Source organism: Notolepis coatsorum (genome assembly GCF_963971535.1).
Source record: "Notolepis coatsorum genome assembly, chromosome: 9".
In the NCBI taxonomy this organism is placed as follows: Eukaryota; Metazoa; Chordata; class Actinopteri; order Aulopiformes; family Paralepididae; genus Notolepis; species Notolepis coatsorum.
In genome coordinates, this window is record NC_140173.1 from 25592075 (window position 1) to 25607732 (window position 15658).

General features: G+C 41.0%; 1 long non-coding RNA gene across 1 annotated transcript in view; it reads right to left on the minus strand.

The window, feature by feature from the left end:
• Positions 1–4231: 4231 nt before the first annotated feature.
• The window catches only part of LOC311234002, a 192119-nt gene continuing 180692 nt past the window's right edge, over positions 4232–15658 (minus strand). Inside the window, exon 4 of the long non-coding RNA XR_014620052.1 lies at positions 4232–7822. This is a non-coding gene — a long non-coding RNA (uncharacterized lncRNA). The remainder of the gene's footprint in view (positions 7823–15658) is intronic.

Genomic DNA, 15658 nt, shown 5'->3' on the forward strand with positions numbered 1-15658 from the left:
TGCACTGTTTTATTGGATTCTATTAATATGTTGTACCACTGTATTTTATTGGATTCTATTATATGTTGTACCACTGTATTGCACATCATCGCGGGCAAGACCAGCCGCATTTCATTGTATACCTGTATGCCGTGACAATTAAAACTCTTGAATCTTGAATCTTGAATCTTGATGTCACTAATAGGTCGAACCAGTCATGGTCCCAACGTGTGGCAACTTACACAGAGAGCTGAGTAGGTATCGACATAGACGCCTGCGCATAAGAGCACGCGATGCAGCTGCTCTATGACTATTGAACTTGGGGGAGCAAGGATATGATCTTGCTCCACCACTTTTTGATCATATGAAAAATATGATATACCCCCCCCAATATATAAATCTAACCATAAGCCCATAACTACGTAATTTCAATCAAATTAATAATATGCAATGACACTTAATAACACGTTTCCAAAGATTGCGAACCCCCCCCCCCCCCCCCTGCCCCATTATGGTTTGATCAGTTCCTCCCATCTCCAGCGCGTAGACCTTGGCTCACTGCCTCACAGCGCTGCAGTCTGGCTGCAGGCAGGAGTCAGTGTAAATATCAAAGCCCACAGAGTGTGTCATAATATTGGTGGCAGGCAGGCAGGCTTTTCCAGTAAGTTGTTCAAATAAAAGGATTATGTTAGACATAAGTTACTATTGAGTGGTAGTAGAACTTCTACGGTTCTACCACGCAATACATAAAAGTGTTTCACGGTCCCGAATTGCGATCTGGTCATACGGTTTCCTCGAATAAATAATAATAACGTTTCCCTCTCTGGTTGGCGTTAGCTTTAGTGCTAGCCGCTAGCTAACGTTATCTAGATATGTGGTGTGAGCTCAGCTGGATGACGTTGACTTCATTTCCAAACGTTAACGCTATCGCTATCTATATGGCAGACGAGCAGGGCCGGATTAACGACGGCCGCGGCCCGTGGGCCTATAGTGACGAGGGGCCTCCATTTTTTTCTTTTACTTTTTTTTTTTTTTTTAGATCGATGTCATGATTGTGCACTGCAGACTCAGGGAGGAGGCAGAGAAGGAGAGAAAGAGACACAAGATTTACAGGTAATGGAAATATATCTTTTTTCTCTTTCTTATTAAAAACTTGGCCTATTTGAAAGGAGATTGATTTAATAAAAATGAATGAGCGAAAAATCAATATACAGTGTATATACAGTATAATATATTATTATTATAGTAATTGACTATCATACTGCAATATAAACTGAGTTTTATAGTGAAAAGAGCAGCTTTATTGGTCAAGATTGAAGGCTCTATATTGCAGGAAATTGCACGTACAGGTTCATTACATTTAAAAAAAAGTCTGCCATGGAGGGGTTCGTGCCGGACCCCCTCCAAACCACCCCTTGCCTGTCAAAAAAAAATAATAAAAAGAATAATTATAATAAAAAAAAAATGTAATAAAAATAATATTCTTGCACCCCCACTTTCAACTATAACTAGGCGGCCATGGGTATCGACACGTCTTGTTGTAACCTGACACCTGTAGCTGCGGCTACACAGAGAGCTGAGTTCTTTGTCGTTGCCGCCATCTTAGTGTTACAGCCCCTCACACTCCAGTTCTCAGGCTGCAGCTGGTTTGAAAACGAAAGTAAACCGGCTTCTCTGCTGGCTGTGGCTCCAGGGGAGTTGAATATAGTTCTGGCTCTGCTAGTTTATTTTCGATCTTTTGGCGCTTTTTTGGTGGACAAACCACCGCACATGTGCACCGTGACTCGTGACTGGAGATTAGCTCTGCTAGCACACATAGCCTACTGTGTACAGACGGTTTCAAACTGTATTTTAAATTAGAAAGCAAACAACAAAATAAATGGACAAGAGAAAAATAAATCTCAGTTTTGGTCAGTATTGTCATTTGGACAAGCAAAGCCATTACTTTAAGTTGCAGGCAAGAAAGACAAGTCTGTCCATTGTCTCTGGTTTTAAAACTGCCCTGTGCAGGTAACAAAAAATAATAATAATAATTGATATATATTTTTTTAGCAATTGATATAGATTATTAAAATATATCACGATAATTATCATTATCGTTTTATCGCCCAACCCTAAGCTGAGTAGACCACTGCCTGGAATATAGCCAGCCTACTGTCTGATAACGGTCTACTACTGCTTTGTGTGTGTGTGTGTGTGTGTGTGTGTGTGTGTGTGTGTGTGTGTGTGTGTGTGTGTGTGTGTGTGTGTGTGTGTGTGTGTGTGTGTGTGTGTGTGTGTGTGTGTGTGTGTGTGTGTGTGTGTGTGTGTGTGTGTGTGTGTGTGTGTGTGTGTGTGTGTGTGTGTGTGTGTGTGTGTGTGTGTGTGTGTGTGTGTGTGTGTGCAGTGTATATACATTTCCTCATGTGTTTGTCTTTCTGTTTGAATGCATGATTACAAATGGACAGAGCGGCAAAACAAGCCAATCAAGCTATCTGTGTCTACAGTTTGTCTGCCCGTCTGTCTGTCTTTCTGCCTCCCTGCAAGCCAGTGAGTAATGTGTGTGTGTCCTCACCTAAGAACTAACCTTATCTAAATGTTGAATATGGCCCACACCCTCTCCCTCCGATTCCTTGTATCCGACCTGCAAACCACCATTCATCAAGCAGCCATAGCTACCAGTAGTCAATAACAGCTCTGTCCTCAGCCCCCCTCTGCAGGGAAGGCCCACCACAGATAACCTTTAACTAATCTAAACCTGTGCGCACATGCGTGTGTTTGTTTTTGTCTGTGTGTGTGTGTGTGTGTGTGTACTGTATCTGTGTGTACACGCACCAAGCCTTGTTATGATTGTGCCAATGTCAGAGTGACCCAGATGGGCCCTTGACACCTATGCCCCAAGCCCCTAATACCATCTTCAGGAAACTCCAAATATTAGGAGTGAACTTGAACTTTTTCCCATCCTGGGGCAAAATAGTTGAATGGCTTGACATGTCACCCAGGCTAAATGAAATCATATTGCTGCACTCGTGTCATGTGACCCGTCAGAAGTAGGTCAATGGTCCCTTTGAGTACCGAGTCCCATAGTTTGAGAAACCAGTCCATATGTGACCCAAACTGACCCTGTTCCTACTTCATAATCAATGTTTCACACATTTCAACCACTTGCAAGGCCTTCATTTACTCGCGAGATACTTGGAAAGGAAATTGGCAGCATCATTTGCTTCCGTAGATGAGCAAAATCTATCAATTATCATTATGAATTATTATTTATTTTGTGAAAAGCTTGTTAAAATGTTAGTTTGATCATTTGTTCTTATTCTGTCATTCTGAACAGGAGGAAAGACAAAGAGAAGGATCACAATGAACCACTCTGCTAGCCAGAGAGACATTGATAAAAAACATCACATTAGTATTTTGTATAATGTTAATATGGATGTGTCAGTATTTTAATGTTCTATTGGTTTGTGAAAGGAGAAATAAAATCATAGTTTGTTCAGCAATATGATATTTAAAGCATTATTGTCACGTTTTATTTATCAGTATATGAATCTAATGTACTGTATATGAATCTAACAATCTAATATATATGAATCTAACATATTAATCTAATGATCTAATGTATATGAATCTAACATATAATAATCAAATGTATATTAATTAAATTATCGAATGTATATTAATATAACATATATTAATCAAATATGTATGAATCTAATGCATATCAATGTAACATTAATCTAATGTACATGAATCTAACATATTAATCTAATGTATATTATTAATCTAACATATATTAATCAAATGTATATGAATCTAATGCATATGAATGTAACATATTCATGTAATGTATAATCTAGTGTATATTAATCACACATATATTAATCTAATGATCTAATGTATATTTAATCTAACATATATTAATCTAATGTATATTAATCTAATGAATATTAATGTAATGTATATTTATGTAACATATATCAATGTAATGTATATTAATCAAACATATATTAATCTAATGATCTAATCTATATTTATCTAACATATATTAATCTAATGTATATTAATCAAACGTATATTCATCTAATGTATATTCATCTAATTTGAATGTAAAACACAGAAAAAAGCACCTTAAAAACACTTCTGAGAATGCCAGGGAATTCAAGTGTAATCTTTAAGAGACAACACAGACAAACTACAGTGCATTGTTCTGTATTCCTAAAAAATGCGATGAGAACAACAACAACAACAACAACAACAACATACAACTTCCTCAGTTTTAGACGTTTTATTGGTATTGTTATCGTAATACAGGGGAATTCAGATCCACCAAAGATTCACTTCTGCTAAATTCCTAAACGAGAACTCTGCTTTTCCTTCCAGGCAGACGAATATAACTAACACATCTTTCTTTACTCTCTCACTATTTATTTCTCTCTCTCTGTTTGATTGATTGAAAACTTTATTAACAGATTGCAGAATGGGTACAGTACAGTACAGTACAGCTCAATACATACAATTGTTAAGGGGATGCAGACCAGAGAAAGACTTTCGTCTTGTTTACATCAGGGTCCCCCATTTTCAATTCATCATAACATATATGACATACACGACATACAGATAGACAGTACTGCTACATCTATACATTTATGACATACCAGTTTGCAAATACAGTACTGTTTGTGATACAAAAAGAGTCCAGCAAAGAGAGTATATACATTTGACGTAGAAACTGTACATTGGAGGAGGTTTGGTAGGTGGGGTGGGGTTGGGGGGGTGGGGGGGGACTGTACATTGGAGGTGGTTGGTTGGGTGGGTGGGGTGGGGTGGGGGGGTTGGGTAGGAGGGGTGGGTGGATGGGGGACACTGTACAACTGTACAAGCAAAACTGTACATTGGAATATTGATAAAACCATACTTGGTAATTTACTGTACATTGGATGGGGTTGGGTTAGGACATTTACAGGGGCCAGTTTCGAATTGCAGTCTCCCGTAGGTGTTCTTTGAGAGTGTTTTTGAAAGTGGGTAGTGATTCACATTCCTTTACAGCTTTGGGTAGGGCGTTCCACATTGATGTGGCATAATTGCGAAACGTGTTTAGTCCCTTGTTTGAGCCGAATCTGGGTTTAACATGATTTGTGGAGCTCCCTCTGGTGTTGTGATCGTGGTATTCACTGACCTTTGGGAAGTATTTTGACATGTACATGGGTACCTTGGTCGTGTAGTGTATCTTGTAGACCAGGCCCATTGCAAGTTGCTGTACTCTGTCGTCTACTCTAAGCCATCCTAGGTTGTCAAAGTGGGCAGGGGTGAGGTGGGTTCTAGGAGTAAGGTCAAGCAGTAGTCTGACCAGTTTGTTTTGAGATGTTTGTAATTTTGTTTTTAGTGCCTTTGAGGTGCTTTGGTACCATGAGGTGCAAGCATAGTCGTAGTACCCTTGAATGAGTGCTCCTGCCAGAGTCTTCAGGGTATTCTTGTTTACCAGTGAGGAGATCCGGTACAAGAATCGAGTTAGTTGGTTGACTTTTTTTATTACATTGGATGCCATTTTGTCACAGGAAAGATTTGCCTCTAGGATGGAACCCAGGTAGGTAATTTCTTCTTTCCTTGTGACAATATTATCACCCACTGTAACTGAGAAGCCGTTGGTCTTGCTGAGTTTGTTATTTGAACCGAAGAGAATGGACTCTGTTTTGCCCATGTGTAATGATAGTTTGTTATCAGCGAGCAATATGCAGATTTTGCCTAGTTCCGAGCTGAGGGTTTTTTCAACCTGTAACTTGTTCTTGTCAGAGACCAGCAGGGCTGAGTCGTCCGCGAACAGGAACAAGTTGCAGTCACAAGCTGACGACATGTCATTTGCGTAAATTAGGAACAGTAGTGGTCCTAGTATGATTCCTTGTGGAACACCACAGCTCACTGTGAGGGGGGGGGATAGGGTACCGTTTACCTCCACCATCTGTTCTCTCCCCTCCAGGTAGGATTGCATCCAGCTCACTGATAAACTATCAAAACAATTACTTTTAGCTTGTCAATCAGAATGGTGTGATTGACAGTGTCGAAGGCCTTTTGTAGGTCCAGCATGACCATGCCGCAGTATTTGCCCGCGTCCACCTCTTGTTTGATGTGGTTGTTTAAATAGAGAAGGCATGTGTCAGTGGAGTGGGATGTTCTGAAACCAGATTGGAATTTGTAGATTCAATTTTTTTCCGCAAGGTACTTTTCGAACTGTTCGTATACAATTCTTTCCATGACTTTCGAGATGGAGGTGAGGATAGAAACAGGGCAGTAGTTGCCTGGGTCTAGTTTACTGCCCTTTTTGTGCAGGGGTGTTACTCTCGCAATTTTGAAGTCCTTGGGGACGTGTCCCTGTTTTATGGAGAGGTTTATTATGTGTGTGATGACTGGGGTGATGGCAGCTGCTGAGTCTCTGAGGCATTTGGAGGGGATGTTGTCATGGCCAGTCCATCCATCCATCTCTCTCTCTCTCTCTCTCTCTCTCTCTCTCTCTCTCTCTCTCTCTCTCTCTCTCTCTCTCTCTCTCTCTCTCTCTCTCTCCTCTCTCCTCTCTCCTCTCTCCTCTCTCCTCTCTCCTCTCTTCTCTCTTCTCTCTTCTCTCTTCTCTCTTCTCTCTTCTCTCTTCTCTCTCCTCTCTCCTCTCTCTCTACAATTTGAATAATAACGCAAGATGTTTTGTACCTAAATAAACAAATACAGGTGTGTTAAAAAGAGAATTACAACCTGGCTTACGCTTGTGTTGTTTTTCAGCAGAGTACCTGTATGTGTTTATTTAGGGACAAAACATCTTGCGTTATTTCACCACATCTGTTTTCAGAGCACTGAGTCTTTCTTCCCCACACCCTAGTTGGTGTCACGTGGTCTTTCTTCCCCACACCCTAGTTGGTGTCACGTGGTCTTTCTTCCCCACACCCTAGTTGGTGTCACGTGGTCTTTCTTCCCCACACCCTAGTTGGTGGTGTCACGTGGTCTTTCTTCCCCACACCCTAGTCGGTGTCACGTGGTCTTTCTTCCCCACACCCTAGTTGGTGTCACGTGGTCTTTCTTCCCCACACCCTAGTTGGTGTCACGTGGTCTTTCTTCCCCACACCCTAGTTGGTGTCACGTGGTCTTTCTTCCCCACACCCTAGTTGGTGTCACGTGGTCTTTCTTCCCCACACCCTAGTCGGTGTCACGTGGTCTTTCTTCCCCACACCCTAGTCGGTGTCACGTGGTCTTTCTTCCCCACACCCTAGTCGGTGTCACGTGGTCTTTCTTCCCCACACCCTAGTCGGTGTCACGTGGTCTTTCTTCCCCACACCCTAGTCGGTGTCACGTGGTCTTTCTTCCCCACACCCTAGTCGGTGTCACGTGGTCTTTCTTCCCCACACCCTAGTTGGTGTCACGTGGTCTTTCTTCCCCACACCCTAGTCGGTGTCACGTGGTCTTTCTTCCCCACACCCTAGTCGGTGTCACGTGGTCTTTCTTCCCCACACCCTAGTCGGTGTCACGTGGTCTTTCTTCCCCACACCCTAGTTGGTGTCACTTGGCTGAGCTGCATCGCTGGACCTCGTCATCATTTCCACATTAAAAAGTAAACCATGACCCTTAATTAACCCTAAGCCTAACTTTACCCACCCTGACCTGATGATTGTTATTAATATTATTATTGTTGTTACGACCAGGTAGGGTGTGGGGGGGGGGGAGGGGGAGTGCCAGCTCTCCTCGTGATGATGTCACTCTCTCTGTCGTCTCTGCATGATGATGTCACACTCTCTGTCGTCTCTGCATGATGATGTCACACTCTCTGTCGTCTCTGCATGATGATGTCACACTGGGTCTGAATCCGGGTCCAGAGCGGTCAGAGCTGGATGAGAGAGAGAGAAGGAATACCGCTGTCAGAACACCATCTGGGTCGGTGGTTCCTCTGAGGCGGCGGGACGAGTGAGTGAGTGAGTGAGTGAGTGAGTGAGTGAGTGAGTGAGTGAGTGAGTGAGTGAGTGAGTGAGTGAGTGAGTGAGTGAGTGAGTGAGTGAGTGAGATAAGCGAGATAAGCGAGATAAGCGAGATAAGCGCAGCTGCCCGCGTTAACGTTAGCAAGTTGGCTCCGGGTCTGTAACAGGTTGTAGAAAGCGGCACCTGGTAGAATAAGCTAAAATGTACTCCTGGGCCGTGTTATGGTATGTGTTGAAGGAAAGCCAGCTACACATAACGTTAGGGATTCAGCTGTTGGCTATCTAATGTAACGATAGGGCTGAGTGAGCAGTTTAACTCTTGAGTGAGCCCCATGTAATAACCAGATCCATCACTAGCTTTAGCTGGTGTTAATTCACTGGCCACCGGGTTGAACAAACGATTCCATGACGTTATTATCTGTTATGCAGATAGATAGGACACAGTCAATTAATTCCTAGTTGGTTATTGAACCAAGCAATTAACGTTAGCTACCGCGACCAGTAGTTTCAAGAACAGCAGTTTACCAGCTGTTTTCAACCAATATTCCTGCTGCAAAGTCATCCTCTTAATGACAACACTGGAATAAAGATAGACATTTAACGTTAGACTAGAGGCTATAAAGAATAGACTACTACAGAAATAAATGCATTCGAAAAGTTTATTTAGGGACCAATTATTTTAACATGCATTTAAAAAAAAGAAATGTATGGCGGTTACCGTGGCGATTTGAATGGCTTCGCAAATTTGTGCGGTAAGGAAAAAAATCAATACCGTGGCAGCCCTACTTTTCACAGACCCTCCATGGCTACTTTCTAATAATATCAGTGTATATATTAGGGCTGACCTTCGATTTTTTTTTTGGAATTCGAAGCTTCGGGGCCGAGATTCAATTTTAATTCGAAGCTTAAAAAAAAAATAATAATTTAAAAAATTTATCTTTTTTTGAATTTTCTTTTTTTTATGTTGTGGGACTTGTACAGCACTTTGTTCAACTTTGTCGGTGCTGTAAAGTTTTTTTTTATCCACTTTGTCAGTGCTGTAAAGTTTAAACCTTTTTAAATCTTAGACAAACGAAACACTTTGCTTTCATGAAATATTGTAAGCCGTCATTTGAGGCTTTATAAAAGCAGCACAATGAACACAAATCTGTCAGTGCCGAGTCCGACCTCATCTTAAATAACAAACAGCATTGCTTGTTGTAATTAACAAAGAGAGGCAGAGTTGATTTTGCAAAAAAAAAAATAAATAAAAAAAATAAGATTCATTAAAAAATTTAAAAAAATTAATAATCGAATTTTATTTTCATGTTCGAATCCCATGCCCATCGAACGAAGCTTCGAAGTATTTAAGACAGCCCTAGTATATATACATTCTGTACTAGTGTAATGTCCATGCTCTCACAACGCACTGAAGTACAATACTGGTCAGACTCCAGTATAAGCTGCAGGGCCTAAGATATCCACAAAGCTATAACTCAACTGTGGCACTTTGCAAGGACACAAAGCAAGCATACCTGTATCTAAGAGATATCCTCTGTAAATCTGCATATCTGCTATTATATGTATACAGGACATGTAATACGGGACATTTATCATGTCTTGAAGAGGACCTCTGGACCTGTAGACCTACAGTGTGCAGACCACACCCAGCAGAGGGTCAATGTCTTGAAGACCTGTAGACCTACAGTGTGCAGACCACACCCAGCAGAGGGTCAATGTCTTGAAGACCTGTAGACCTACAGTGTGCAGACCACACCCAGCAGAGGGTCAATGTCTTGAAGACCTGTAGACCTACAGTGTGCAGACCACACCCAGCAGAGGGTCAATGTCTTGAAGACCTGTAGACCTACAGTATGCAGACCACACCCAGCAGAGGGTCAATGTCTTGAAGACCTGTAGACCTACAGTGTGCAGACCACACCCAGCAGAGGGTCAATGTCTTGAAGACCTGTAGACCTACAGTATGCAGACCACACCCAGCAGCTATGTATTTTACACCTAGGCCTTCAGTGCTAATAAAGCAATTTAACCAACTTGGAATAACCTCACCACGACACTAGGGCTATTAGGCTATGGTCATTCAACGTAACCACCCCATATTCACAGTGACAGTAAATTATGAGTGGAATAAAGTGATTTAACACAAAGCTCAACACTTGAGAGTTACAATACATGAATTGCAGAGACGTGATGGTGACTGAAACAATTATGCACCACTCTTACGCAGTATGACAGGATGCTGCATCACAAATAGTCATCATAGCCCAATGCATAGCATCAATGGCATTACCAAGAAACAAGAACAAACTCACAACAACCAGTATTTACTCATACGACCACCAAGCAAGCAGAAATCATCAATAAATAGATGTATTTTTGGCTGGTAAAAAATCTGTTTGGCTGGTAAAAAATCTGTTTGGCTGGTAAAAAAAAACCATCTACTCGCCAGTTGGCTGGTAAGCCAAACAGTTAGTTTCCTCCCCTGGCTGTGTCACTGTGTGACTAACAAACGGTTCACAAACTCTCTGTGCTCTTGATGATCTAACATGTGACCACGAGGAATGTGACACCAGGGTGTTTATACATGTGACGCACAACATGCTGCACAGATCTATCAAACTGGAGTCATCAAGAGCCCTGATACAGATGTGGCAGTGATTGCTGCAGGTCTGCAGGCAGAACTGCCATGTAGATTGTATTTTTTCCCAGGAGTTGGCAACAGAACAAGGATCATTGACATAGCTAAGGTGTCATCAGCCCTTGGCACCAATGTGTGTTCAGCACTTCATACCTTCTCAGGTTGTGGCTCTATAGTGCCTTTCATGGCAAGGGCAAGAGGCAAACATTTACTGTTGCCTGTGAAAGAAATGACTACCTGACTGCATTTACAGAACTGGGTAGCAGTTTTACCCTAGACCAGTCTACCTTTGATGGTCTTAGCAAATATGTGTGCCACCTGTATGGCCAGCCATCAGCTAAGAATGTGAATGATGCCAGATATAAAGCATTCTGCATGGCATCATCGGCTTTGCCAGAACTCTCTATGCCTCCGACAAGTGACGCATTGTACCAACACTGCAAAAGGGCAAATGACCAAGCAGCTATAATGAGACATTCATTGAACGCTGTAATGTGTGCCCCTTCACCCGTTGGCAATGGGTGGCACATCGAGGATGGGGAGTTAACAGTGACATGGATGACTACAAAATCCGGCCCCTGATAGTGTGTTGCAGGTAGTCCATTGCGGTTGCAAACAAGGAAAATGTGAGACAGGAAGATGTTCATGTGTGTCTTCAAAACTGCCATGTACAGATCTTTGTCAATGCCAAAACTGTGCAAATGTTTCTAAGGAAACGGAGGATAGGGCTACATGGGATGATGACTCAGATGATAGTGGTGAGGATGATTAACATCAGTGTTGGCTGGGAAGTGTGGTGGTGGATGAGCGTGTGGACTGGGGTTTGGATGTATAGGGCGAGGGGATTAGGGTTATACAGTAGTAGTAGTAGTAGTAGTAGTAGTAGTAGTAGTAGTAGTAGTAGTAGTAGTAGTAGTAGTAGTGTGATTTGTTTATTTGTTGAGATCAGTTTGACACTGATCTCTCCACACACCTCACTGTCTACTCAGTTTACTCTGTAGTGTATATTGTATATATGTATATTGAATATTCCTCTTTACTTTACTTTTTACTTACTTACTTTTTTTACTGTATGAAGCACACTCTCAGGGGCTCATACAGAACCAAGCATTTCATCGTAAACTACCTATTTTACTATTTACTATATTTTATTGTGATAAATAATAAACAAACTTGAAACTTGTGTATGTATGTGACAAATAAACCTCTTGAATCTATTTTTGTACCTGCATTCTATTTAGTCTTTAAATGGAAAATAAAAAGGTTAATGAGTAACTTATTGATTTGTAAATTGTTTGACATTATTCCATTATTCCAAATGAATTATTAATGAATTTTTGTCATTATACTATCCACCGAACTGTTTTGTGTATGACCTCAATCTTTAGAAAATTGTTCCAGCATCTTTAATATTGCAGGTTGGGAATCACAAAGTAAAGTGTTTTTGATACAAATGTGCTGCATGCATCACGGATTGTGTGTTTATGGAGGTTTATTGAATAATCGCCCCGACAGGACGTCATGCATCGGTGTGTGCAATGCTCTGTTGTTGGGTGTAGATAGGAGATATGATTTAAATGTACAGTATGGTTAATAATAACGTTATGGCCCGTTTCACAGCTGTATTCAATCGATTGCCAAGTAGCGTATATGCATATAACATTGTTTAGAAACCTATTTTGCGAGCGTTAGAATGTGTTTGTTGTCCATTTGCGTCGAGATGTACTCTGTGAATGACACGATAACATCACGTTACTGTTTACACAATCTCTTGTTGTCTGTAACTTGGCAACAAGGAGAGCTGCTATTGGTCGAGTGCAAGATACGCGACCAAACTCGCACCAATTGCGTCAAATAAAACTCTGCAGTGACAAGTATCCGTTCGCGAGGAAAGATCTAGTCCCGACTTTAAAATTATGATTGCGCAAAATGGGCTAGTCTGTCAATGGAGAACTTTTTGTTCCTAAATCTACACCAATATATCTTTCACCCAGAGTGAAAATTGTGTAGTTCGGGGAGGTGGGAACGGGATGAAACGATACAGCCTTCACCTTACAGCCTACTTGGAAGCTTGTGTCTCAACAACATGTCCTGTTGCCGTTCTCCCCCCAGAGGTATAAAGACGGTGTCTTTATGATGCTGCGAACCAGACAACCTACTGAGAGAGTTGTTGGAAAATTCACTAGCACACTACAGAAGGTTAACCCTTTCACTAGCACACTACAGAAGGTTAACCCTTTCACTAGCACACTACAGAAGGTTAACCCTTTCACTAGCACACTACAGAAGGTTAACCCTTTCACTAGCAGACTACAGAAGGTTAACCCTTTCACTACCACACTACACAAGAGGGTCCGCTGAACCTACAGCAAGAGAGAGAGAGAGTCCACTGAACCTACAGAAAGAGAGAGAGAGAGAGAGAGAGAGAGAGAGAGAGAGAACTGAAGCTACAGAGATAAAAGCACAGCAGGGGGAACTCATTTACTTTTCCATAACATGAAGCAGAGCATCATCTGCTAACTAAGTGGTCTCTCTCCCTCCATGCCAACAAAAACATACGCAGAAGAGGAGATCGCCGGCTTCTCCAGAAGTTTACGCGGAGTTACAACAGTAGAAATCAACATGGCAGGCTGTGTCTACCGAGGACACATCTCTACTGCACTTTAAAGCTGTTATGCTTGTATCCAGAGCTCAGTCAGTCAACTGGAGAATGAAAACATGTTGTCTAGTGTCAGTGCTTGTATCCAGAGCTCAGTCAGTCAACTGGAGAATGACAGCATGTTGTCTAGTGTCAGTGCTTGTATCAAGAGCTCAGTCAGTCAACTAGAGAATGACAGCATGTTGTCTAGTGTTAGTCCTTGTATCAGGAGCTCAGTCATTCAGCTAGAAAATTAAAACATGTCTCCCTTTCTTGTTTTATTGCACTTTGTTTATATATCTTTTGTTTTGGCCTGATGTCCGAGGTTGGACTGGGGTGGGGGGAGGGGGAGGGGCTGCTTTTGCTGGTCAAACCCCAGGCTCTGCCAAGAGAGGTCTGGAGAACTCCACAGTATAATAAGTTACTAAACAACCCACACATTAGACCAAAACAAAACATGTAAACAAATTGTAATACCACGCAGGGCTCTATTGCCTAGAGGTTACCGTTTGATTACAGATTCTACCTTTAACCATTTCTCTAAATACTGGTTTGATTGATGGTCTGAAGATATATATTTTTTTAAATAAAGCTCTGGGTTATATGATGATCTTGTGCTTTACACTACTAATAATCCCTTACATTTGTATGTAAATGGTTTGTACTATATGGTACTTGACAATATGATTAAGAAAATTGTGTGTGCATTTTCAGTATGCATGTGATATATGATTAGGAAATGTACAGCATGAAGAGAAGAAGAGACGAGAAGAGAGGAAGAGAGAAGAGGAGAGGAAAGAAGAGAGGAGAAGATGAGGAGAGGAGAAGAGAAGAGGAGAAGATGAGAGGAGAGAAGAGGAGAAGAGGAGAGAAGAGAGGATGGTATGTTCTATTCTATTAAAATACTACAGTATGAAAACATACAAATGAACCAAATATGCAAATAGATGCTTTTGACCCACTGTTTCATATATTTAATGAAACTACAATGGCAACGTTTTATAATATCTCAAAAGTGACGAAAATGAATTTGTTTACCTGTGGTCTTAAGAGAGAGAGGGAGAAATAATGATTATGATAATAATAATAATAATAATAATAATAATAATAATAATAATAATAATAATAATAATAATAATAATAATAATAATAATAATAATAATAATAATAATAATAATAATAATAATAATAATAATAATAATTTGTTGTGACACAGTGACTAATATCAGGGGAATTTCTTCCACCAGGAGGCTGTCCATTCATCCCAAGCCGTTTCCTCCCGACACTGATAAATACATGTGATGAATAATGTATCGAGGCGGACAGAACTGGATCAACCGGTTTGATGGACGACCAGAAGCTTCGTCTTCCCTCTGTGACTAAGTGAGCGTCAGCATGTAGCAGATCTAGGGGCACTTTGAACAAGTCCAGTGCACATTCATTAAGGGGAGAGTGTCGTGGCACATTAAAGATCCCATCCGGAATTTGCAAACAGCCAGGATAACATCATCTGTAGCTAGTAGATTCCGCACCCCTCTTCTGGCTTTTGAGTTCATTTAGTCGGATTCTCCGGCTCTGAAGTTGACAGAATGAGTTTAAGTTTAAGTTTATTTGGATCCCAATTAGCTGTTACAAATGGCAACAGCTACTCTTCCTAGGGTCCACCGAAAATAATAAATACAAACGAACATAATTAAAAATAAAACCACCAATAACAAACAAAGTTGTTGACGCAAGGACTGATAAGAAATAACAGTGAAGCATTTGTTTAAAAGTTTCAATCTGGAATTAATTTGGCCATCTAAACATTGGGTCTAATTGATTTGGAGATGAATAATAATAACCTTGTCTGGGAATATCACCACCTGGTGCGGGAAGATGTGTCCTGCAGAGAGCGATGCGGTCGGCTGAGTGCACTAAATGGAGGAAGACCCACCCTGTAGGACGAAGGCCAAGATAACCATAAAAGCATCAGAATAATGGACTCTTCTCTCTACTGAGGTCAGGCAGCCTGAAGGCCAACACAGAGATTAACTCATCCATTCTACATTCACTGCACACAATATGCACATGCACACACTCGCCCATTTTTAGACCTAAAGCGCCTGCTAATAATACATTATATAGCCTGCATAGACACACAATGTGTTTCCCGGTTTCAATGGGTTAAACATTCACTTTAGACATGTTTTTTTTTTACATTATGTAACTGAGGGGTTACAAAACCCTGACTGTATTAAAGATTGTGATAGATTAAACCACTACTACTTATTATTATTATTACTTGCCAGACAGTACAGTTATTATATGGCAGACACTCAGAATAGACGGCACGGTGACAAGGAAATATCATTTATAGTATTTATTATTATGCAGCAATATACAAAATGGGAATTACTTGGTCGCGCTTTTATGGCGAATAATATGAGAAAGTCAGTGAGTAGCAAAGTCAGTGGGAATGAATAATTCCTA